Source organism: Brassica napus, chromosome C9 (genome assembly GCF_020379485.1).
Source record: "Brassica napus cultivar Da-Ae chromosome C9, Da-Ae, whole genome shotgun sequence".
Classification (NCBI taxonomy): domain Eukaryota; kingdom Viridiplantae; phylum Streptophyta; class Magnoliopsida; order Brassicales; family Brassicaceae; genus Brassica; species Brassica napus.
The window spans coordinates 22,689,785-22,715,239 of record NC_063452.1 but is presented as its reverse complement, the minus strand read 5'-3'; the positions used below and the strand labels follow the sequence as shown (position 1 = coordinate 22,715,239).

General features: G+C 36.1%; 1 long non-coding RNA gene across 1 annotated transcript; it reads left to right on the top strand.

The window, feature by feature from the left end:
- Positions 1 to 15,687: 15,687 nt before the first annotated feature.
- On the top strand, positions 15,688 to 18,886 carry LOC125592882. Its single transcript, XR_007328602.1, has 3 exons — positions 15,688 to 17,684; positions 18,000 to 18,057; positions 18,611 to 18,886. It is a non-coding gene; the product is annotated as an uncharacterized LOC125592882 (long non-coding RNA).
- The last annotated feature ends 6,569 nt before the right edge of the window (positions 18,887 to 25,455 follow it).

Sequence of the window (25,455 nt, the reverse complement as noted above, 5' to 3'; positions counted from 1 at the left end):
CTTTATTGTTCTTGAGCTTTCAACCGGAGACGGCGATGTCGGAGAACGACTTGAAACGCCTAAAGGAAGCGAGACGAAATGGAAGATCTCGATCTGACCTTATGGTTGATGACAAGGAGCGAAACAGAACACCACCAGATTCAGCCACTCTCGAGAGCTCGAGAAGGAAGAAGATCGAAGACCAGAGGTGAACCAACGAGGCTCGAAATCAACATGCAAGTGTTTCAATCGATCACTGGAATTAGGACAAAAGCAGATCTTGATATAATGAAATCAAGAACAGGGTAGACTAGTTAATGCATGCATCGGAACCACTGATGATCAACAAAAAAATAAACCCGACTCCGGCTCTGAGTGAGCAGCCGGAGTCGGAGAAACGGCAAGATCTATTTGGCGAAGTTAGAGAGAAGGCAGAGAAGAAGGGCTAGAGAGAAGTTTTTTTTCGACAGTTGGTAAGTTATAAGCGTTAATTTATCAAGTAATATTACACAAAATTTTCAAAAGAGTATCAAATAGAATGTGGAATTTCTAGTTAACTCTACTGAAATTTGAGATTTTAAGGTTTAACATTTCAAAAACTTTATTCAAATTAAATATTATAGATATATTTTGATGAAAAAAAAACAGAGTGGCACCTGTTAAGATGTGACGGCGAACAATAATAAAAAGACAAAAAATCGTTCATAGCTGCACCAAGTAATAAGTTGCGTTCGAACACTATTTCTGAATGATGACAATATAAGCTTTAGGTGAATTTGGACCGCTTTCAACGCTTAAAAACCCTACCATTTTACACGCTCGTACATTAGTTTAACATTTTAGTCCACCGAGTATACATTGAGAAAGGATGTAATATCCGTACAGAAGACTTGAGAAATAAGAATTGGATAGTAAGTCAACGGCCAACGCGTAGAAAGCTGCAAGTCCCACAACAACCAATGCCGGTTTGCTTAAACGGTTGGGTGGCCTATGAAGACCAGTTCGTTTGATAAGTAAATTCCACACAAGATTATTACTTAGGAGGTGTTACTCCTTGATGGATTTGAATAGAGTTTAAATACAAGGATAATCTACTGTTATTCTTTTTCTTTTTGTCAAGCAATCTACTGTTATTCAATAGTTGATTTTTTTTTTTTTTTATAAATCTAGTGTTATTGATTCTTGTATTTAAAATATTTTATTTTAAAAACTTAAAATACAGTGTTATTGGTTCTTGTACTTATAACTAGGATCGGTCCGCCCTACGGAAGGGATATACTTTATTTGTGATCTATATTATTATTTTGTACGATTTTATGGTTTGTGTTTTAGGTTTGCATTTGCAAAAAATGTGTATAATAATGATTTTTTTCTTTTGGAAAATTTCAGGTGAGGAGGAATTATATGTGATAAAGATATCTTTTGCTTGTTTACGATAGTTGTTTGGCAAAAAAAAAAGAACAATAGTTTTTTCTATATTAAAGCGATGTGGCATTATATGTTGCGAGTGCGTCAAATGGTCCTCATGTTGTTTCCATTTACAAAATTTTGATCCCATATTCGATGTGTTTGTGGTTTGTAATATATTAGATTCAGAAAGATTGGGTTGTGGGCAATTTTTTTTTTTTTGTATGTTATAAGAGTAATTACTTTATATGTTGAAATCATAGTGTCTTTTGACATGCTATTGGAGTGGAAGTGGTGATTATTTGAAGTTGTGTTTCTTATTAAAAGTAGAATGTTATATTGAATGCGAAGAAGGTAGTCAAGCAAAGAATAAAAAAAACATTGAAACTGGAAAACGTGAAAACTAAATAGTGGTCGATGAGTGTAGACATTTCTTACTCACCGTAAAACCAACTCAAGCACTTCTCCATTTGTGTATAGTAATAACAATCACGGCTTCGATTTTCCAGATTATTGAGATGACACTTTCTTTGTGGCATTATAAAGATCATATTAGTTCGTTCCATAACACTTTTTTTTCTCAATATAGAGACGTCGCGTATTGAATGTTTGGTTATTATTGAGATATACTATTTTATTAATTTAATTGTTTTTTGCTAAGATTTATATATTCAAGTTGTTGGTTAGTTTGTTTGTAAATAATTTTTGTTTTGAATTTTTGCTTCTATGGCATCACCATGTGAGTTTTTATGTCATTTGCAGTTGAATAATTTATATCTAACAACTAATGTATATGAATCTTTTTGAGGTTCTCGCCAGCCGTAAGACCTTTGCATATTTTCCGAAAATAAAATTTCAACTTTGGTGAGAAATTGGCAATCCAAACATTAGCCATCCAGTTGGGTTGGAATATGGTGTTCCTGGGTTGGGAATGTTGTTTATGGTGTTCATCGGTCTCATTTCTTAAGTTCATTATTGGGTGATATTCGGTTTTGGTAAAATAAGCTCTATTGTTTGTTAGGAACAAATATGAGCATCTCTGGACCATTTCTTGCTTGGTCTTAACTCTTACGCATAGGATTTCAGATTTTGAGAGGAGAGATTCATAATGGTTTCTATGTTCCATTCGAGATCAGCTACCAAGATGTTTTTGTTGTTAAGATTTGGAGGACCCATTTGTAAAATTTGGTTTCTTTGAAGAGATCTGAAGTTGCATTCGAACTAAATTAAATATTTTTTATTCTATAAACAGAGAGGAGGATTATTTTTCTAAAATAACTAACATACTTTTTTAAAAAACCTGAAATACATAATATTTTGATTTCCATTACTGAAATACTAAAACTTTTACATAATATTTTGCCGAGATTTAAATCTTATTTATAGCGTAAACTATGTATTTATTATGCACATATATGTATATTATTTTAGTCAAAGATTGTTGTAAAGATATTTTCATTTAAAATCATTTTATTTTTTTTTAAATTTTATTTATATAAGCTAGGAAAATATTTACAACCAAATAAATGGGAATATAATCTCTTATAAGATTTCAACAACATGACATAGAATCTACGTTTTGACACATCAACACAAATTAAACCTGATTTAATAAAATAATATTCTTTTATTTTAATTTATATGCATATATTTAACAAACTTAATATACAAATACAGTATTAACTCATTTTTATATACAGATAGAATTTGAATGTAATGTTATTTTAAAGCTAAATCCGGTTTGAATCAAGTTTCAATACCAAACCGAACAAATCCAATAGGACATCAATTAATCAACGCGTAAGCTAGAACGAATTACAAATGGTTCCACACATCATTTCATTTTATCTATTAAATCGATAAAACCAAAAACCATTAGATCCGATGTAAAACGAAATAACGTTAGATGATTATTGTTTAAAATGCTTATGTATCAACTTGAGGGATATGCAATGTTGAATTGACTCTCTAAGAAGAGACCGAATTTTATTTTATTTTTATAGATAAGATTGATTGTGTTTCTATTAACAATTAGCTAGATCTTGCATTAAATATACATATTTTCGACTAAATATAAATATTTATTATTTTATAAATTTAATGTATTAAAATTAATGAATTTTATATAATAAAATGTTTGAAATATCATTATACTATACATATAGGTTGAATTTAAAATTTATTATAGTTATATCAAAATATAAATAAATAGACATCAAGAATAAAAAAAGACTTCGACTCTGAAACCCTTTTTACTTTGATTGTCTGGAAAACAGGATGCAAACCTTTATAAGATGAAAAAACTATACATGTTTGTTTAAGTCCTAAATGTTTGAAAATAAAATAAATCATGTAATCTAAGTAACTCATGATTATAATTTTAAAAATAATGGTATTGGCAATTAGCATGGTATAATTCTTACACTTTATTATATATATACACTTAACATATTATATATTAAATAACATTTAGTTTTTATTATATGTTCTGATTTTACTTGAAATAAAGTATTTATATATAACATTCTAAAGTATTTTATTATAATTTTGGATTATATAATATTTATTTAATCAGATTTATTCTTTTAATAAAAATTTTGTAAACTTAAATATTAGAAAAAATATATTAGTATAAGTAAAATTATTTACTATATTATTTAATAAATTGTTTTTAATGTATGATCTATTCACTACAAGAAAACATCAAGGATTCTGAGGGAAAAAATCGTCGGAATTTCGTCGGAATATCGTTATTCCGACGAAATTCCGACGAAACACGTCGTCGGAAATAATTCCTCGGAATTTCTTTTTTCCTCTGAAATCCCTCGGAATTTTCCGACGGAATTCCGAGGAAATAAATTTCCGAGGAAATTCCGAGGATCCCTTGTTTGTCGGAAAATTCCTCGGAATATACCGAGGTAGAACTTCGTCGGGATAATTCCTCGGAAGTTCATCGATCGATGCGTGTTTGGACATATATACATCGATCGATAGGAGTATACCGACGGACTTTTTCCTCGGTTTATTCCGAGGAACTGTTCCCTCGGTATATTCCGAGGGATCCGTTCCTCGGAATTTTCCGAGGGAGTTGTCCCTCGGAAAATTCCGAGGGAAATGTCCCTCGCTATATTTTTTTAAAAAAACGGATCGATCGATGCTTTTTTGTTCAAAAACGCATCGATCGATCTAGTGAAAAATATAATTAATTTCCTCGGAATGTAAAAAATATTAATTTTTTTGAAAAAATAAAATTTCTGAAATTTAAATTCGAAAATATGAAATTAAAAGTAAAATTGAAATCATATTAATTAATATTCAAAGTTTCACAAATAAAAATAAAACATTCCGAGATTGGGGAAAAAAAACTACGGGTCTGGCACGTCCGGGAACACCTCGTTCGGGTACATCCTCTGCATCATTTCCATCATTTGCTGGTTCAGCCTCCTCTGTGCCTCATAGCCCGCCTGTTGAGCCGCCATCTGGGTCTCCAACAAAGATATTCGATCATCTTTGTCCTTCAACTGAGCCGTAAGTACTTCTGGATCAACAAAGGGCGGTGGTGCAAAAGAAGGAGGAACCGACCGGGTGCGACGACCCAAACCGAACAAACGTCCCTTCTTCTTTGGAACCGACTGAATAGAAAAAAACCAAATTTAGAAATTTAAACCAAGAAATAAATGAATTGAACTTTAAAAAAAAAAGAACTTACGGATTCAACGATTTCGTTGATTCGAAACCGGGACAAGTTGGTCGAAGCCGTCGAAGCGTCATCCTCGGTTTGAAGCTGAGACACTTCGTCTACCACCTGAGTTTGGACCAGGTCGACCACGTCCCTCACAAGACCGTCATCAATCTGGCCGGTCTTCTTGTTGGTATACGCCCTCCTCATTAGGGCGAGATCATCGACCGGCTCGCCATCATTTTCTTCCGCCTTGAAAAAAACATAAAATTAAAGAAACATTAGAAATTAGAAGAAATGCACAATAAATTTAAATTCTGAAACTCAAATAATTGAAGAAAAAGCGGTTGAACTTACCATGCGATCTCCGAGAGTGGCAATAGATTGAGCACCCAAGTTATGCTTGTAGATGCCCTTCCCTTTACGGTCGCTCCTGCGGTTGGTGGAGTTGGTGGAAGAAGTTTCTTTCGTCTCCTCCTTATCCCAATGCGCACACAACTCCTTCCAGACCGTGTCGTTCATCGACTTTGGGACCTTTTAATTAAAAAAAAAAGAAAAAGTTTAATAAATTAAAAAATTGTTTAATAAATTAAATCGAACCTTATTGATTTCCCACTTCTTCTTCCACTCGTGGATCTGCTTCCCATAGTTGTCCATTACTTTATGGACGAAGTGGTGATAGATAAAGAGCGTCTCATCGGAATTCCAGTTGAACTCTTGCTGAAAAAAAAACACAATTAGTAGAAAATTTATATTAAAGATTAAAAATATAAGTAAAAAATTAGAATACTTACCGCAAACTGACGAAACCACAGAACCTGCTTGTCGGTTGGGAAGTGAGTGAAAGTCGGATGTCCACTGTCGAGGGCCGAGTACATCATACGGTTGATCCATGCGCTGATCCCGTTCCCGGATCGGTTGAACCTTATTAAAAGAACAAACGGTTAATAATGAATCCAAATTTAAAGAAAAAAAAATGTTTAATTACCATGTTTGACCCCGTCCATGTGGATACGGAGTGAGATACGGAAGATGGTCACGACCGGGCTGTTGAACCAACTCCGCAACCCTCATCACTCCCGGAGGACCCGGAGGAACAGGAGCGGATGCAGCAGCGGGAGCGAGAGGAGCATGAGCGGGTGCAGCAGAGGGAGATGTATGGTTGGAGCTGTGGGGCGAAGGGGAATCCTGAAAATGGCTGGAATCCCGAGACTGGCTCCCCGTACCACCACGACCACGACGCTGTCGAGGCCGGGTCTGATCATCATGAGACCTGTAAATTAAAAAAATATATTTAATAAATACAGAAATATATAAATTAATTTTTTTTATAAAAAAAAATCCCAAATAATTTAATCACAGAAAAAGATTTATATATATTAAAGTTTTTTAATAAATATATAAAAATAGTTCTAATAAACAAAAAATAGTTTTAATAAATAAAAATTGTTTAATAATTACAAAAAAATAGTTTTAATAATATATATATATGAAAAATATTTTTAAATCCCAAATAATAGTATTTAATCACAAAAAAAGTTTTATAGATATTTAAAATGTTTTGTAAAATCCAAAAAATCAAATTTATATAGAAATTTTTTTTGTAAAATCCAAAAAAATCGAATTTATATAGAAAAATCGTTTTGTAAAATACAAAAATCGATTTTATATACAAAAATCGATTTTATAAATACAAAAAATAAAAAAATTATAAAAAAATTCTAAATCAATTCAACAAAACAAATTATTCAACCAAATCACAATTCTAAACCTATTATACAACCAAATCACAATCCTAACCAATCACCCTAACAAAAATCTATCAAAACTACACAAAAACCTAACAAATAGAACCTAAGAGAGTGGGATAGGGTCCTTACATGATTTGTGTAAGAGAAGAGGGAGATCGCCGGAGATATCGTCGGATTTCAGGGGGAAATCGCCGGAGAGAAAGAGAGGAGTCGCGCAGAGGAAGAAGAGAGAAATGGGGAAGAAGAAGGGGCTCGTGGTTATAAAACCTAGGGTCCGACGGACATTATCCGTCGGAATTCCGTCGGAATTCTAATTTCAATTTTCGCGAAATATTTGCCCGGTAAAATGAAAATATTCCGAGGAAATTCCGATGGATAGTAAAATATCCGTCGGAATTTCCTCGGAATATTCCGAGGAAATACCGAGGAACTAGTGTTTGGGGTTTCAAAACATCAATTTTTTTTGCCGTATTTCATTTCTTATACAATTGTAATGCATACCATTGAGGATTCTTTGTATACATGAGCATAAACCATGAAATAACAAATTTCAAAACTAATTGAAAGTATTCCCTTTACCGTTCATTAAAAGGTATAAGTGTTTCTCTTATGTTGCGAGATTTCGTTCATACAATCGGAAAAGTGTTAATTATACGGTAAGGAACAAATTTTTGACTTCATAATGAACGTTAGACACTTAATAAGGGTTATATAGGTGTTATTCAAACGGCAAAACGTTGTTTTCGGTTTAAAAACCCTAGTTCCTCGGAATTTCCTCGGATTATTCCGAGGGAACTCCGAGGAAACCCTCTTCTTCCTCGGAATTTCCTCGGAATATTCCGAGGAAATTCCGACGAACTAGTGTTTGGGGGTTTCAAAACGTATTTTTTTTTAAAAAAAACGCATCGATCGATGCGTTTTTGAAGAAAAACAAATCGATCGATTACTAAGATGGCCCGGGCCGTAAGATTGTGATTGATCGATGAGAGTATCCCATCGATCTATCGACAATCTGAATTGTTCCTCGGAATTTCCTCGGAAAATCTTGTATATTTTTTTAAAAACGCATCGATCGATGCGTTTTTGAACAAAAACAAATCGATCGATTACTAGGATGGACCGGGCCGTAAGATTGTGATCGATCGATGAGAGTATCCCATCGATCTATCGACAATCTGAATTGTTCCTCGGAATTTCCTCGGAAAATCTTGTATGTTTTTTTAAAAACGCATCGATCGATGCGTTTTTGAACAAAAACAAATCGATCGATTACTAGGATGGACCGGGCCGTAAGATTGTGATCGATCGATGAGAGTATCCCATCGATCGATCGACAATCTGAATTGTTCCTCGGAATTTCCTCGGAAAATCTTGTATGTTTTTTTAAAAACGCATCGATCGATGCGTTATAGAACAAAAACGCATCGATCGATTACCAAGATGGCCCGGGCCGTAAGAATGTGATCGATCGATGCGTTATAGAACAAAAACGCATCGATCGATGCGTGTTCGGAAAACAGAATTATAAGGCAAAACCCGACCTTTTTTGGATCTAAACCTTAGAACTCTCATCCCCTCCGATTTCCCCTATAATTCGCCCCCCCTTTCTCTCTCTATAATCATCCGATTTGAACAATTTTGGGCTCTATTCCACTTGATTTTTCGAGCTCTACCTGATTCCTACACTCGTCTTCACCCTAAAACAGGTATACTCCGCGAATCTCCACATTCTGAAATCGTGTTCTTGAGCAATTTTTTGGGTTTGTGAATTTCTTATTTCCGTGTTGATTCCTTGATAAAATATGCATGAAACAGATGTTTAAACATGGAATAGAACACAATTGTCTGTGATCAACGAGTTTGGAACATGATTTGAGATGATTTAGGGATAGAGAATTTTTTTCAATTTCGTTTTTTTTTATCACAACTCGATTTCGCTTTTCATTTTCATGTTGCTTTGAGTTCTTAATTGATTATAACCATGTTGAGAGCAATGATTCTATTTTGTAGAGAATGAAGCGCACGAAAATATCAGCAAAGAAAAACACACAAGAAGAGGGTTCGTCACAGCTGGAGAAGCAAAGGCCAAAGAAGTGGGATAAGTCTGATACCACCCACTACAACAACATGAAGAAGGTAGCCGTTCCGGCTACACAACTAGCATGTCCTGAGACGATGACAATATTGGGAATCAAAGCAGACATTGAAGGACTGTTCCAGAACATGGGTCTAGGCCAACTATGCAACCTCAAGGAACCCACTTATCCGGAGTTGGTACGCCAGTTCATAGCATCCGCATACGTCACCCGTCCCGATGATAGCCATCAGGAAGGTTTTTTGGCATTCGTAGTGCAGAAAGTATACTATGAGGTATCTTTCACAGACCTCTGCGGACTATTTGGATTGAGTGCGGGGGAGAGGACATCTGGTCTTTATTGGACTTCAGAGCTGTTGAACTTCTGGGAAACGATTGGCACAGGGGTTTATAGATCTTCTCAGGCAAAGGAGTCACTTATCCGGAGCCCAGTACTGAGATATGCGACACGCCTCATTGGCTCATTGCTATACGGGACAACCACAGCCGCATCAGTCACGCAATGGGAGTTGTGCCTCCTGTACCAAGGTGTGAGGCATTTGCTACCGGCATTTGGAAACTCTACATTCCCACCTGCTACTGCCTTCAACATGGGAGCGGTGCTGGCCGCAAACTTAGCAGGATACAAGGGGAAAGTAACCAAATCCAAGAGCAATGCATGTGGATTTGGTGCAGTGATTACTCGGATCCTTAGACATGTGGGTGTAGACTGCGAGAACCAGCAGGTAGCACTGGACAGATCGAACAACATTGCTTGGAACTACCTGGATGTCATTTCTCTAGTAAGTAAGGAGTTCATAGCTGGTCCCCACTCGAGGATCCATCGGGATGGTCCTTACGTCTACGTATTCCAGGACCGAGCGAAGAAAACACTCTACTGCCACCTGCCTCAGATCGGCCTGACTGCTCTACTTTCAGAGGCTGCAGTTGAGTTCCTACCCCCTGCTACCGCACTAGTAGACAAGCCATCCTTCTTCACGCCAAAATATCAGACCAAAGGCAAGGGCGTGGTTGATGAAGAAGGACAAGATGAGGCTGCACAAGCCATTCCAGATGATTCACAACCCCATCAGCTACTCCCATCAGACTCCAGCCAGTACAAGCTGCAAGAGCTTCCACCGAACGCCACTTCGCGCCAGCAACAACATTGGAGAGATCAGAGCATAAAGACAAACAACGACATGCTACACAAGATCTGGGCTGCCATTTCACGTATCAGGCCGTGTCGTTGCCAAAAGGATGATGTAGTTCATCGGGACAACTCTCCATCCAGCTCTGGTTCGGGTTCGAGTGGTACACACAGGGTAAGAAAGAGGTCCAAGAGACCCAACGATGCAGGAACATCTGGAGCAGGAGACGAGGAGTAGGAGCTATCACCGGCTATTTTATTTTCTTTTCTATTCTAACGTTTTATGGTCTTATTTTCTGTTAATTTTGAACTGAGTTTTTTTTAGGTTTCTTAATTATGAGTTCGTATTTCTTTTACATGGTTTCTTTGTTTTATTTGGTTGTGTTTTGTGTAGCTTTTAATTCGTATTCAGCTTTGCCTTGCTAGATAAACCAAATAACTATTATCCGAGGAAAGAGGTTATATCAAGTGTTCCTCGGAATTTCCTCGGTATTTCTTAAAAAAAAAAAAAAATAGGTTCAATGGTAGTCTGTTTCCGAGTCATCATCACCAGATGAATCTGAATCTGGATCTTGGTGAAACTCTCCAATCACTGGTTCATCCTCTACGTGAACGACGGCTTCCTCTCCAAAGTCGGTTAAATCGACTACAAGGCCAACTCCAGCTAAATCTTCTGCTGCACTACAGTTGCCGGATGTGCTTGGTTGTAGTGGGTCTTCCAGCTCAGAACTTCCCTGAACTCGGCCTCTCGGGTTGAGTCTTGTAACAGTAACCCATGGATCATCTCTGTTCCTTACCCGGGGGTACTTGATATAACAAACCTGTAACATTTAGAAAAATTATAAATTAATACACATGATGATGAATCATTCTGAATAATTAACATTTAATTACCTGATCGGCCTGGGAAGCAAGAATGAAAGGATCATAATATTGCAGCTTTCGCCTCGAATTTACTGATGTAACACCAAATGCATCTGTTCTCACACCTCGATCTGGGGTGTTGTCGTGCCAATCACAATAGAAAACAGTACAGCGCAATCCAACCATGCCCAAATACTTGATTTCCAAAATCTCATGTATGTGTCCGTAGTATACATCATCTCCTGATGCAGAACAAACGCCAGCATCATAAGTCGTACTCGAACGTCTCCTCTTCTGAGTTGTGAATGCATATCCTCGAGTACAAAATCTCGGATATGACTTCACAACAAAGTTTGGTCCAACGACCATCTCACGTATCCAATCGTCAAATGTTTCACCTCTGGCCAAACCAGCAGACACCTATTAATAGCACATATATATATATTATATCAATAAATGTGAATTAGTATAAATATGTGATAAAATATATTTTAATTTGTTTAAAGCACTCACATAAGTAAACATCCATCCAGTAAATTCTCTCTGCTTCATTTCTTCTAGTTCGTCCTCTGTGGCGTATCTATACTCGAACCGCTTTTCTGCCATGAAAATCCTGTATATGATGACAATAATGTAATTAATTAAGATTTAAATTTCAACTTGTTAAAATAAAAATTTGTAAGCTCATTTATTTACCTCTCATATTGAAGAACGTCTTCGCAGTTGGTGAGCAAATATGTTTGCAAATGACTGCGCTCCTGCTCAGTAAGTCGACGGTCCTTTGGTTTTCCGCTAAGTCGTCCAACGTCTGTGAAAATGTCTGGAACCGTAACATGATATGTTGCCCGTTCGCCTCTATCATCATGCCGAGCAGGTCTTCTGTTTTTGGTCTGAACTTCTGCTGGAAAGTAGTACTCGGCAAAGTTTGAAGTTTCTTCATTGATCATCTGTGCGACTATAGAACCTTCCACCCTACTTAAATTTTTCACCATCTTCTTCAAATGGAACATATACCGCTCATACAGATACATCCATCTATACTGCACAGGACCACCAAGTTCCAATTCTCTTGCCAGGTGAATAACAAGATGCTCCATAACATCAAAAAATGAGGGAGGAAATATCTTCTCAAGGTTGCACTGAATCACGGCTATGTTAGTCTTCAAATTTTCAATACCTTCAAGAGTCACTGATCTCGTGCATAAATCGCGGAAGAAACCACTTATCCCTGCAATTGCTTCATGAACATTTCGTGGTAATAGTTCCTTGAAGGCGAACGGAAGGAGGCGCTGCATCATTACATGGCAATCGTGGCTTTTCAAGCCAGTAAACTTTCCTTCCTTTCTGTCGATACAGTTACGCAAATTTGATGCGTAACCGTCTGGAAATTCCACATCGTTTGAAATCCAATCAAAGAACGCATCTTTTCCCGCTGCATCAAGTCGGTATATGGGAAAAGGAGCCCTACCATTCTCATCAACATGAAGTTCTGAACGAGCACATATATCGACTAAATCCAGTCTTGACTTCAAATTATCCTTTGTTTTACCTTGAACATTAAGGATCGTGTTCATGAGATTGTCAAAAAAGTTCTTCTCAATATGCATGACATCTAAATTATGCCTTAGCAGATGATCCTCCCAGTATGGCAGATCCCAGAAAATACTTTTTTTGTGCCAGTTATGTAGTTCTCCAACAGCATCTACCGGAAAACGCTCATGTCCACCGACTTCTGGCGTCCTTTCTGCACCAAAATCTCTTAGTTGTATCTTCAAATCTTTCCCACAAATTTCCGGAGGTGGACTGTCAAACACCCTCTTGTTCTTCGTAAACAAATTCCTACTCCTACGATATGGATGATCAGGTGGTAGGAATCTCCTGTGACAGTCAAACCAACACGTTTTCCTTCCGTGCTTTAGTTGGAAAGCATCAGTGTTATCTTGACAATATGGACATGATAGCCTTCCATGCGTTGTCCATCCAGACAACATACCATATGCTGGAAAATCACTTATTGTCCACATTAGTACTGCCCGCATTTGAAAGTTTTCTTTACACGAAACATCGTATGTTTCAGCACCTTGAGCCCATAGTTGTTGCAACTCATATATTAGTGGCTGAAGAAACACATCAAGTGATCTCTTAGGATGCTCTGGTCCGGGAACGAGAATCGAGAGAAACAAAAACTCTCGTCGCAAGCACAAGTTTGGGGGGAGGTTGTATGGTGTAAGAATGACGGGCCATAGAGAATACTGTCTTCCACTCTTGCCAAACGGACTGAAACCATCAGTACATAATCCAAGGTAGACATTTCTTCTCTCATACGCAAAGTCGGGATACTTTGATTGGAAATGCTTCCACGCTTTTGCATCTGAAGGATGTCTGATCTCACCATCTGTTGAGTGCTCCGCATGCCATCTCATTGGTTGCGCTGTGCGTTCAGACAGATACAACCTCTGCAACCTTTCCGTCAAAGGTAAATACCACATCCTTTTATATGGCACTGGAACTCTTCCACTCGTATCTTTATAACGAGGCTTTCCACAAAATTTGCATGTAACCCGCTGTTCATCCGCCCTCCAATAAATCATGCAGTTGTCGCTGCATACATCTATTACCTGATACGATAAACCAAGACCAGCTACGAGTTTCTGAACCTCGTAGTATGAACCAGGAGCTACATTATCCTCGGGTAGAATACCTTTTACAAAATCAGCAATCGCATCCACACAGTCTTCAGCCAAATTATAATCTGTTTTAATGCCCATCAATCTTGTAGCAGATGATAAAGCTGAATGACCATCTCTGCAACCTTCGTACAATGGTTGCTTTCCAGCATCCAACATATCATAAAATCTCCTAGCTTCTGCATTGGGTAAATCTTCCCCTCTAAAATGATCATTTACCATCTGCTCAGTACCTACACCATAATCTACATCCGTTCTAATTGGTTCTTCTAATCTAACCGCTGGCTGAGGTTCACTAGTACTACCATGTTCATAATCAGTTTCCCCATGATGATACCAAATTTTGTAACTTCGTGTAAACCCACTCAAATATAGATGAGTCCAAACATCCCACTCTTTAATAACCTTTCTATTTTTACAATTAGAGCAAGGACATCTTAACATACCTGTTTTTGCTTCCGGTTGTCGGTGAACTAACCCCATGAATTCAGTTATACCTCGTTGGTATTCTTCCGTAAGCAATCTCGTGTTCGGATCCAAATGAGGTCGATCGATCCAAGAACGAAAATAATTTGAAGAAGACATATTTTTTATGAATCAAATTCGTGTGTAAATAGAGTAAGAGGGAGGATGAAGATATGAAGTGAATGAAGAGGAAGAGGAGTGCTTGTATTTATAGTTTAAATCCTGCCGACATACCGAGGAAATTCCGACGGAATTCCGACGGATAAAACTAGTTCGTCGGAATTTCCTCGGAATTTTGTAAAATCCCCCAACGGCTCTCCAACGGCTATAATATTTCCTCGGAATTCATCAGTTTTTTCCGAGGAACACAGTTTTCCTCGGAAATTCCTCGGTATATTTCGAGGATTTCATTTTCCGTCGGAATGTCCGTCAGAATATCGCTGTTTTCTTGTAGTGATTGTAAAATGAAAAATGACTACATCTCATCTCATCCATATATTAAAAAAGAAGTCAGCATTACAATTATGAAATGGTACATTCCATCAAAAAACAAATCGCAAAGATGCTCATGAGACTTGCAAAATTAGTCACATAAAAATCCAATAAGATATCCAAGCAACAAATACTCTTCTTCACAAAATAAACTTAAAACGAAAAAGGCGAGAAAACAACACCAATCCACACTTTTAGTTTCTTTAGCTGCTTGCTTTGGCTAGTTGAATCTTTGATCTTATCAGCATCTGGAAACCATTCCTGCAAACAAATAATGGTGATAATCGTTGGTTTCAGAGAAGAAGCTATCTTCCCGAGTGATAACCAGATACTCGGATATGACCTTCACTTTGTGACCTGTCACAAAGTAACAGCTTGCAAGATTAAGAGTAGATAAATATTTAAGAGAGACTTGAATATTCACAAATCTAGAATTAGAGTAGAAAAATATTTAAAGTATAAGTAATCTAGAATTAGTTCATGAAACCTTATTTGTTACCACCATCAAATATCAAGAGAGACTTGAGAGATTCACAAATCTCTGAAACTTTCAGCACAACCACACCAACAATACTTTTTTGGATCGGAATGTAGGTTTCCGTATACGTTATGGATATTATGAGTTTTGGTGATATCATTTTGGATCGACGAATGCACCGATAGCATTTGAGAAGCTTATGAATGATGTCTTTCGCGAACACTTGGACAAGTGCACGATTGTACTCATTCACGACCCCTTTGATTTATTTTTGTAATAGAGGGAGCATGTTGAGCGTTTGTGGATTGTGTATTGATGCATAAGGATCAGTTCATTGCATATGCATCGCATCAGTTGAGACCTCATGACCCACTACCCTATTCATGATTCGGAGTGGCTGCAGTGGTATTTACGTTATAGTTTTGTAAATCATAATTGTACGGGAACGAAGTTCAGATTCTCTCGGATCATTAGAATATGAAATTCATCTTCATTCATTAAAAACTTGTACTTGGACAGTGCAGTTGGATTGAGTTTGCAGCAGGCTATAGTTTGGATATCGCATACCATCTGGTAAGGACAACCAGGTGATAAATGCCTTGGGTAGGCGTATGAGCTGTATCTCAGGAACCAGGGAGGTTCATGAGTTTACTAGAAGATTTGCTAGTCTCAGATTGGGTGTCATTACTGTCAATGGAAAGATAGATGTCCTTGGGACTTTGGAGCAGGCAGTTTTGCTATGGAGGATACACAAGCACAAGTTAGCATTATGGATTTAGTTGAGCAGATCGAGATTGAGAGTATTGGATATCATACAGCTTTGAGCAGAATGTACTTGTACTGAAACCGAGTTTGTGTGTTGGACGATAAGCTGTTAAGAAAAGAGATCTTACGGCAAACACATCACTCGTGTTTCTCTACCTATCGGGAACACCAAAGGGTACAAAGATATGAAGAGTTAACTATAATTGGTGTAGTATGAAGAGAGTGTAACTACATTGCGTCGCGGTGTCAGACATGTCATATGGCTATTACAGAGGAGCAGTTATCTATCATATTATTTTTGAGCTTGCTTTTGCCGGAGTGGAAATGAGGCATGGTGATTTTGGACATTGTTATTGGATTTTAAATCACCATATGTGGAAAGGATGCCACATGGGTAGTCATGGATAGACTTACCAAGTCAGTCTATTTTCTAAGTAATTAAGAAGACAGTCAGAGCTAATCTGTTAGAACAGACCTACATTATTGAGTTTGGGAGGTTTCATGGATGTCAACATTGTATCGGATTGGGAATCGAAGTTCACGTCCACATTTCAGAGAGCCTTTCGGAAGGCGCTTGGGACAAAGGTCATATGAGTACAGCTTATCACCCGTTGACAGATTCTCAGTCAAAGAGGACTACTCAGAACTTAAAGGATATGTTAAGGAATTGCATCTTCCGGTGGGATAGAAGTTCGAAAAGCATATACATCTAACAAAGTTGCCTACATCGACAACAATCATTGAGTAATGAGATATTGCTATAAGGGGTTATTTATGGTAGACCTTATCGTATACCACTTTGTTATACCAAAGTGGGGGAGCAACATGAGTTAGGAGTATGAATGGTTCAAGAGACGGTAGAGCAAATGGACATACTCAAGGATTGGCTTTGGGAAGCCCATGATGTCAGAGGATTTATGCAGCTAAACGCCGTGAGGATTTGGAGTTACATATGGGCGATTTAGTATACCTGAAAATAATGACATTTCAGAGAGGAATTAAGACCAATAAGTTGAAGCAACTTAAACCGAGGTACATTGGACTGTATCCTTCGGTGGAGCAAATTGAAACAGTTGATTGCAGTTATTTTATCAGTAGTATATCAGCCTTCCATGACTTGGTTCGTATGACAGCATTGCGAAAGTTGAGAAGGCGCCATAATTTATTTTGTAGTAGACGTCAAGTGACTTCAGAAAGATTTTATGGACCTTATCATCTATTGGAGATTTTGGATCATCAAGTGAAAATAATTCGGGAAATGTCGACCGTGTTTGTCCGAGTTCGTTGGGAGAAAGAGAAGACTCAGGAGGAGACCTGAAAGGCCCAGCGAGGATTAGTATTCGAGGTTTTGTTATGACGACATTGGGCATATCAGCTTATGACTTGAATTCGGGACGAATTCCTTGTAAGTGGGGGAGAATTGTAACGACCTTAATACTCCCCAAAGGCCACATTTGTTTTTTTTTAAAGTGAGAGAGAGAGAGAGATAGAGAGAGAGAGAGAGAGAGAGAGAGAGAGAGAGAGATTGGAGCCACCTGAGCTCGCCCTAGAACCACCGTACATTGAGACTTCACCAAGCTTGTCACCACCGTTCGCCACAGCTGAGAATCGCCAGAAACCGCTGCCTCTTAAGCTTTGTTTTCATCCGTTCAGTAAATCGGCCATAACTTCTTAAACGCTGCGAATATCGTGCATCCAAGGCCATCATCATGTTCCTCTCGACGAGACGAAGCCGTAGCCGCCGACTGCGCCGCAATCGGAGCCCAGATGAGCCCGCACGCGCCTCCGCAAGTTTCGTCGTCCGAGCGCTTGACGGCCACGCGCCGCTGTCGGAAATCGTCTCCGCCGCCGTCCTCCGCCGTAGTTCCGCCGTCGCCGCCGGGCAACTTTCCGGTAAGCCGCCGCAGCTCCGCCTTGGCCTCCGGTGACCGACACCGGTGACTCGCCGGTGACTCGGTCAACTCGGCTGAGTCAACTCAGCGAGTCAACTCGGCTGACTCGGTAAACCGGTGGGTTGACTTGTTTGACCGGTTTAAATTAATTTCGGTTTGGTTAGGGTAAACCGGTCGGTTTAATCAAATCGATTTCTGGTCCAGGGTTGACCGGGTTGACCTTTGACCAGCGAGTTGACTTTTCCGCAAACCGTGACCAGCTCCGTTTTTGACCGTTCGAAAAGCGTTCTGACTCGAAATTTTGATCCGATTTCAGATTTGGAGTCCTTTTGAATAGCTGGAGTTCATAGATACCACTTCTCTTCATTGCTAAGGTGAGTGTCTATTCCGAACTTCTCGTTCACGGCTTAGGATCCCGAATAAATATAATTTATTTCTAATATGTTCCGTCTGCTTGAATCGAGTCTGTCATTACTTGTTTAGTTATTAGGTTCTTTGCTTAAACCAGAACTAGGGTGGTAGATGGTTCAACATTGATTGATTCACTTGATATAATTCTTAGTTAGGGATATGTTTGAGGCGGCTACAGGAAGGTGTTATTGTATGTCAGATTGTTTGAGAGGGTACGGCCAGTTCAGTCGACCGGCTGGACCGTATTCTGGAGAGGTCGATAAATCGTCTGAGGGCGGTGTTACCGAACACTTAGGTCGGTGTGTTTGATTTGGCCTGTTAGTGGGCAGCGAGTGCGCACCTCGCTAGGACCATTGTTTGTTGCTTGGGTACTTTACGTACCGTGTTTGACATGTATTAGATTTAAATTATAATTATTTGAAATGTTATGTTCGTGTTCCCGGACTTCGGGATAGCATCCCATACCTCATTGGGCGACTCCCCTGTCGCTCACCCCTCACTCTTTCCCCCTTTTAGGTGAGATCGATGAGCAGGAGTGATCTTATCGGACTTGGGCTTCTTGGTGCTATTTGGGCTTTTGGGCTTTTACCACTATCGGGCTTTGGACTTCTATCACTCTTATCGTTTTATCGCTTTTGGGCCTTTGGGCTTCTATCTATCGTTTATGTTTATTTCTCATTTCAGACTTTCGGTTTATGTCGTACTTTATATTTCGGATGTTATCGTTATCGGACCTTTTGACCTTATGCTATCGTATTGACTTTTATATTATGATGGAGATTATTATTATTATTTGAGTTGTATTATTATTTTATTTCTGCTTTTATTTATTATTATTTCTCGAAAGTGACGGGTGTCACAATACTTCTACATGTCCAAAGCTCAATCTCTTCAAGATTTTACAGGCACAAACAGAAGAACTATGTTTCTCCAATGGCTCCACATGATTCCAGACTCAATTTCATTAGCTTTCTGCATCTCTTACATAACCAGTTAACTATAGTATCATCTGACTTGATTTCAGTTAACTAAACTGACTCCAAACCCAATTTCACTAGGTTTCTGCATCTCTTACATAACCAGTTAACTACAGTATCATCTGACTTGATTTCAGTTAACTAAACTGACTCCAAACCCAATTCGATCGACAACTTACGGGTATGGGTTAAACCTGGTTAAGGAACATGAAGAGTCTCTGTCCTTGAGAGACGGAAACAAAGCAACCCAGAAATGGGTCCTAACCGGTAAACAATCGAGACATGGCTAATCGAGTCCGCTTCCTCTTGGTGTTTCTCCCTATCCGGCGAGAACTTACACACTGAGAAGATTCTTCCGATGGCCTTTTCCTCCGACATCTCCAGCCAAAAACATTAAGCTTCCTTGATCAAATGGCTTGGAGTGAAGCATAAGGAAGGTTCGATCCCTGAGGAGGGAGGAGCCGAGACCGAGCAGTCGGCTTGAAAGAACAAACTAAACAAATTAAGGTTTACAGAAGTGATGACGTGGCTTCCAGAATCTGAACAGCCTCACCTCCACGGTGGAAAAAAAACGACCACTGGCCTCCTTCATATCAAAAAGTAGAACAGAGTAATCTATTATAATGATAAATAAATTTCTATTGCTATTGGAATTGGTGAGGATGATTCTCAAGGATAAGGGCTTACCTTTTTATAATTGTAGATACATCGCTTGAAAAAGGGGTAAGAATCATTGAATGAATGATCGTTGATGGTTTTGAATCAATGCAAGTTGTTACGCCTGTGAGTACACGAAGAAGTGAATCGATACCGAAACACGTGAACCGACATAGATGCGACGATTACAGACGGAGAGCTTCTTTGCTGACGTGGCTGATGACGTGGCGCGACCATAAGAGAGAAAATCTTACTTTATAATAATATAGATATTATTTTTTAGTGGAGTTTAAAATTAGTGTTATTCAATGTAATGTAAGACTTAAAGTGATCAATTAAAATTTAGTGTTATTCATGTATGGATTGGATTATCAATTCATTGTGAAAGGAGTTTTAAAACAGTTGAATGATTTTGTGAGTAAATTTTAGCAATCACAATCCTAACTTTACCCAAAGATTTTCAGTTGAAATATCAATTCTCATAGTTATCAACTCAACTTTTACGTGTGTTTCCTTCTTTGATATTATAATTTTCTTCTTCCTATAATAAAACAGGCGTGAATGTTTTCATGGTGAAGCCATATATCCAATTAATATTTAATCAATCTCCAATAATCTCCTTTGTTATTTATTGATTATTTTTCATTATCTCATAGTTATTTTTCATCGCCTATATTTTTCAATGCTCTTTTGATTGCCAACAATTACATGATTACATTTTAATTCCAAAAGACTCACGGATCTATTGTTTCTTCTTTTCTCTCTACAGTTTTTTCATTCTTTTGTTTACATTGAAAAGAAATTTGTCAATGATAATATTCGATTGTTTGGGATCTGAACATTCTTATAATATCTATAAATTGTTATGATAGAAATCATATATAATTTATAAATATACTGATATTTATTCAAATCAACAGCGAATTATTCTAAAATCTTATATATTTGAATTGATAAATCAAAATTAATAATTTTTAAATCTTGCCTACTTTAAAATTCGTTGGTTTTGAATGTAACAAAACTTACAAATCATTAATGAAGCATTCAAAATAATACACATTTTAAATCTGATGGATTAGAATTTAATATCTACAACCAATAACACCACCTTAACCACATGTACAGTTTCACTAAATCTGAAAAAACCTTCATTAATTTGATTTGGATTTCTAAGTTACGGTATATATCTTACTCTCGAGTCCATTATGAGGCACATTGTGTGTTTATCTTAATATAATTACAATTTTACAAAACCAATATTCCGATTGGTCCCATAACCATATAAGAGAAGAAAACCATACAATATGGGACTAGTGAGAAAGTGTGAATATTCCTGAGTCAGAAATGGCGTGGCGTGTCCAATTGCTTCACTTTTTTTCTTTCTTTCAAGGGCCACCGGTTTTTCTATGATATTTTTTGCTAGCTTTATCATAAGATACAAAAAAGTTGCTTATATAAACTTGAATTTTGAAGTATCTTCCAATCGTTTACAAAAATAAAATGAAAGACATCATCATTATACATATAAAGATTATGAAGCTAGTTCACGGAGATCTACTATGATTTCGTAAAATGATTAACTATTATAGATGTCACATGACAAAATGATATTTTCTTCTTATATATTCCTAGGATTGACTAATTAAATTTCAGTCGATAATCACATGAATTCAAAAACAAAAATTGTTTATCAAATGCCATGAAAAATGACGATAGGCTTTTATTATCATGACGGATTAATAATGCACATAAAGTATCTTTTTCCTTTAGTATAATAATCGTTTTGCCTTATTTCATTTATTTATGATGCATGTCTCGACAGATATTTAAGCATGATGACTACATATGTCTATGGCCTTTAAAATCTAAAGAAATATCAAAAAATTATGGTGTGATTCATGTAAGTAAGAATGTTACTTCCCCATCAGGACAATAAATGTTACAAGTGTGCATGCTTCATGGAGGATGAGCCTACACAATTAACTTGATATTTAACTATCCATCGATTAATTAATAAAGAACTGGACTACGTATATCTTTTTTTTTGAAAAGGACTACGTATATCTTGTGAGACAAATATATGAGTGACTCTGGATTTCGGTGAGATCGATATAGTTAAAATTTGTTTTCTGTCCGCTTAAAACAACTAGCTAGTGACCAAAGTAAAATATATTAGTCAGTATATCAATTTCGTAAGGATTTAATCGGAAGTCTAATTAATCAAACACTTAAAAAAAAATTGTCGGAAGTGAAGTTCTCATTTTGGATTTGTGTTGGATTTAGTTATAATTTTTATATTTTAGTGGTAAAATTATTATGAACAAATTAAACCTGCGTCGATTCCAATTCAATTTTCTTTTGGATTGAATATATTATTTTTGTTTTATTCGAATTGAACATCTATGACTAGGAAGCTTATAATATGTATGTCTAACTAACAACTAAATTTCTTATATGATTTTAGTTCTTGTTCAATTTTTTTGGAATGAAGCTCATCATTCATTTGGAACTTCCAGAGATCTTTCTTTGTAGGGGTGGGCATATCGGTTTAGTTTCGAATTCGGTTTGAGTTCGGTTTGGTTTGGTTAATTTGGGTTTTATAAAACTCAGCCCAATTAAAACCAAAGTAGCTTTGGTTTGGGTTCGGTTTGGGTTTAGTTTGGTTCGGTTTAGTTCGGTTTGGTTTAGATTTATAGTTTGGTTCTTTAAAAATCTATGAAACAAAAAAAAATTTAAAGCTCGATGACAAAACTCTTAACCACGTCAAAGGAAGAAATATATATTAAGCAAAGAGCAGACTATTTGTAATCTAATTAGCGTAACAAAGACTTGTAAGCATTCCAAAACCTATTAACTAAAAGACTATTTGCATCTACCTTTTTGTTTTTATTGATCCTATAATAACTTTATTACATAATTTAGAGAATGAAAATTAGAGAAGATGAACGAAACGAGATGGCTATGATTTAGATGCTTATAGTTTTTAGGTTTTGTTTTCAGTACAATATCTAGGTATTAGGATTATTTGAATCGTATTTGGATTATTTTAAAAATATATGGAAGTTAAGAAAAAAATAGAAAACGAAACTTTAACTAAAATTTACAATATGTTAATATATATATATATATATATATATATATATATATATTGGATTATTGGTTTGATTTGGTTTGGTTCGGTTTGAACCCAAACCAAACCAAACCATTCGGGTTGAGTAAAACATGAACCAATTGGGTTATGTAAAGAGCACGGTTTGGTTTGGATCGGTTTAACTTTGGTTGGTTTGGTTTGGATCGGTTCGGTTTGGGTTTTTTGCCCATCCCTATTTCTTTGTATTCGTTTGTCTGAGACTTAATTTCAGTTTTCTATAGCATTTTTGTTTTTATATCTTAACGATAATCAAAATAACCTAAAACAAATATAATTTTATCTAAAAATAATATATATATATATATATATATATATAATTTTATCTTCTTAATCAATGTTTTCAGTTTGGTTTATTCTCGTTCATATCGGTTAATTGCCCACCTATAAAGTTTTTATAAAAGAAAATATTGCATCAAGGACGGTATTAGTTTAAATCGAAATTCCCTTTCAGTTGATACCTGCTGGAATAGTTAGTATTGACTTTGCGATTTAAGTTTCCTCGTTGATTAATTAAATTAAAACATCAACCAAGCAGGCTCAAACACTAAAACGTAAATGGGCAATGAGTAATCACTAATCACTAATCACTCATCTTCAAACCTAGATTTGTGGATTAATCTCTTCCTTTCACTAAAATAATATATGGATTACGTTAGTTCTCCAAATTAAGAAGCTTATCTCTCTTTGTATATCTACCACATACAAGTACACAACATTGGTCCCTTTCTTCCAGTATCAGTCTCTTCGTTGTGTAAGTATTACTTAATTATAAAGTGCAATTCACCCACTTTCCAACTCATAGTTATGATTAAGCGTATAATTAAAATTGAACCTAAACACTTTCATATATACAAAAGCATAAATGATTCATGACGTAAGCAAAAATTATTTTTAAAAAGATAAAGTAGAATATCAGTAGATTAATAATGTTGAGATTTTGAAATTTTATTAATACATAAAGATATTAATTTACAAAAATTTCCTTATTTAGATTTTTATTTTAAGATATATTTATTTTAAGATATATTGGGATGTCACCACATTGTAGATTCGATCCAGCCATGCGAAACTAAGTCATATTTTTCTGGTCATATAAGTCACATTTTCCTGGTCACCCTATACGGATATGGGCTACTGCTTTTCGGCCCATTTGAATACTCGGGAAATGGTCTATCCGTGGACTGCATCTCCCATTTAGAGGTTAGGTATGTGTCTTTAATAGACTAGGATTTAACCCTTTTGGTTATAAAAAATATATAAATAATAGGGGTGGGCATATCGGTTTAGTTTCAGATTCGGTTTGAGTTCGGTTTGGTTTGGTTAATTTGGGTTTTATAAAACTCAGCCCAATTAAAACCAAAGTAGCTTTGGTTTGGGTTCGGTTTGGGTTTAGTTTGGTTCGGTTTAGTTCGGTTTGGTTTAGATTTAGTTTGGTTCTTTTAAAATCTATGAAACAAAAAAAAATTTAAAGCTCGATGACAAAACTCTTAACCACGTCAAAGGAAGAAATATATAATAAGTAAAGAGCAGACTATTTGTAATCTAATTAGCGTAACAAAGACTTGTAAGCATTCCAAAACCTATTAACTAAAAGACTATTTGCATCTACCTTTTTGTTTTTATTGATCCTATAATAACTTTATTACATAATTTAGAGAATGAAAATTGGAGAAGATGAACGAAACGAGATGGCTATGATTTAGATGCTTATAGTTTTTAGGTTTTGTTTTCAGTACAGTATCTAGGTATTAGGATTATTTGAATCGTATTTGGATTATTTAAAAAATATATGGAAGTTAAGAAAAAAATGGAAAACGAAACTTTAACTAAAATTTACAATATGTTAATATATATATATATATATATATATATATATATATATTGGATTATTGGTTTGGTTTGGTTTGGTTCGGTTTGAACCCAAACCAAACCAAACCATTCGGGTTGAGTAAAACATGAACCAATTGGGTTATGTAAAGAGCACGGTTTGGTTTGGATCGGTTTAACTTCAATTGGTTTGGTTTGGATCGGTTCGGTTTGGGTTTTTTGCCCATCCCTAATAAATAATTTCATTGAGAACGTAAAGTAAACAATATAATAATAAGTTGTTACTTATATAAAATATGTACACATATAAACTATTAATTTATAATTTTAATGGGACCATATATTTATATAGAATTTTCTAAAAAATTATTATCTTATTATCTTATTATTTTATCGATTTTTGTTAAATTTTGAACCGGTCAAGTTGAAACCGGCAAAATTTATTAATTTATAGAAATTATTAATTTATCGAGTAGGTTTACTGGTTAATTTAATTGTTTTTTATATTAAGATTAATTTAAAGAATGTAAATAAAATGTATATAAATAAAAATAAAGTAACATATTAGTTTATATTTATTGGGTTTATCATGTATTTAAATTTATCAATATATAAAGATATAATCAACTATAAATAATATGTAAGCATGCATTACATAGTTAGATACTTATTTGAATTTTGAGCGTTTACTGGTAAATTTTGATTTTTATAGATACACTCCGTTCCAAAAAGAGAAGTTATATAAACTA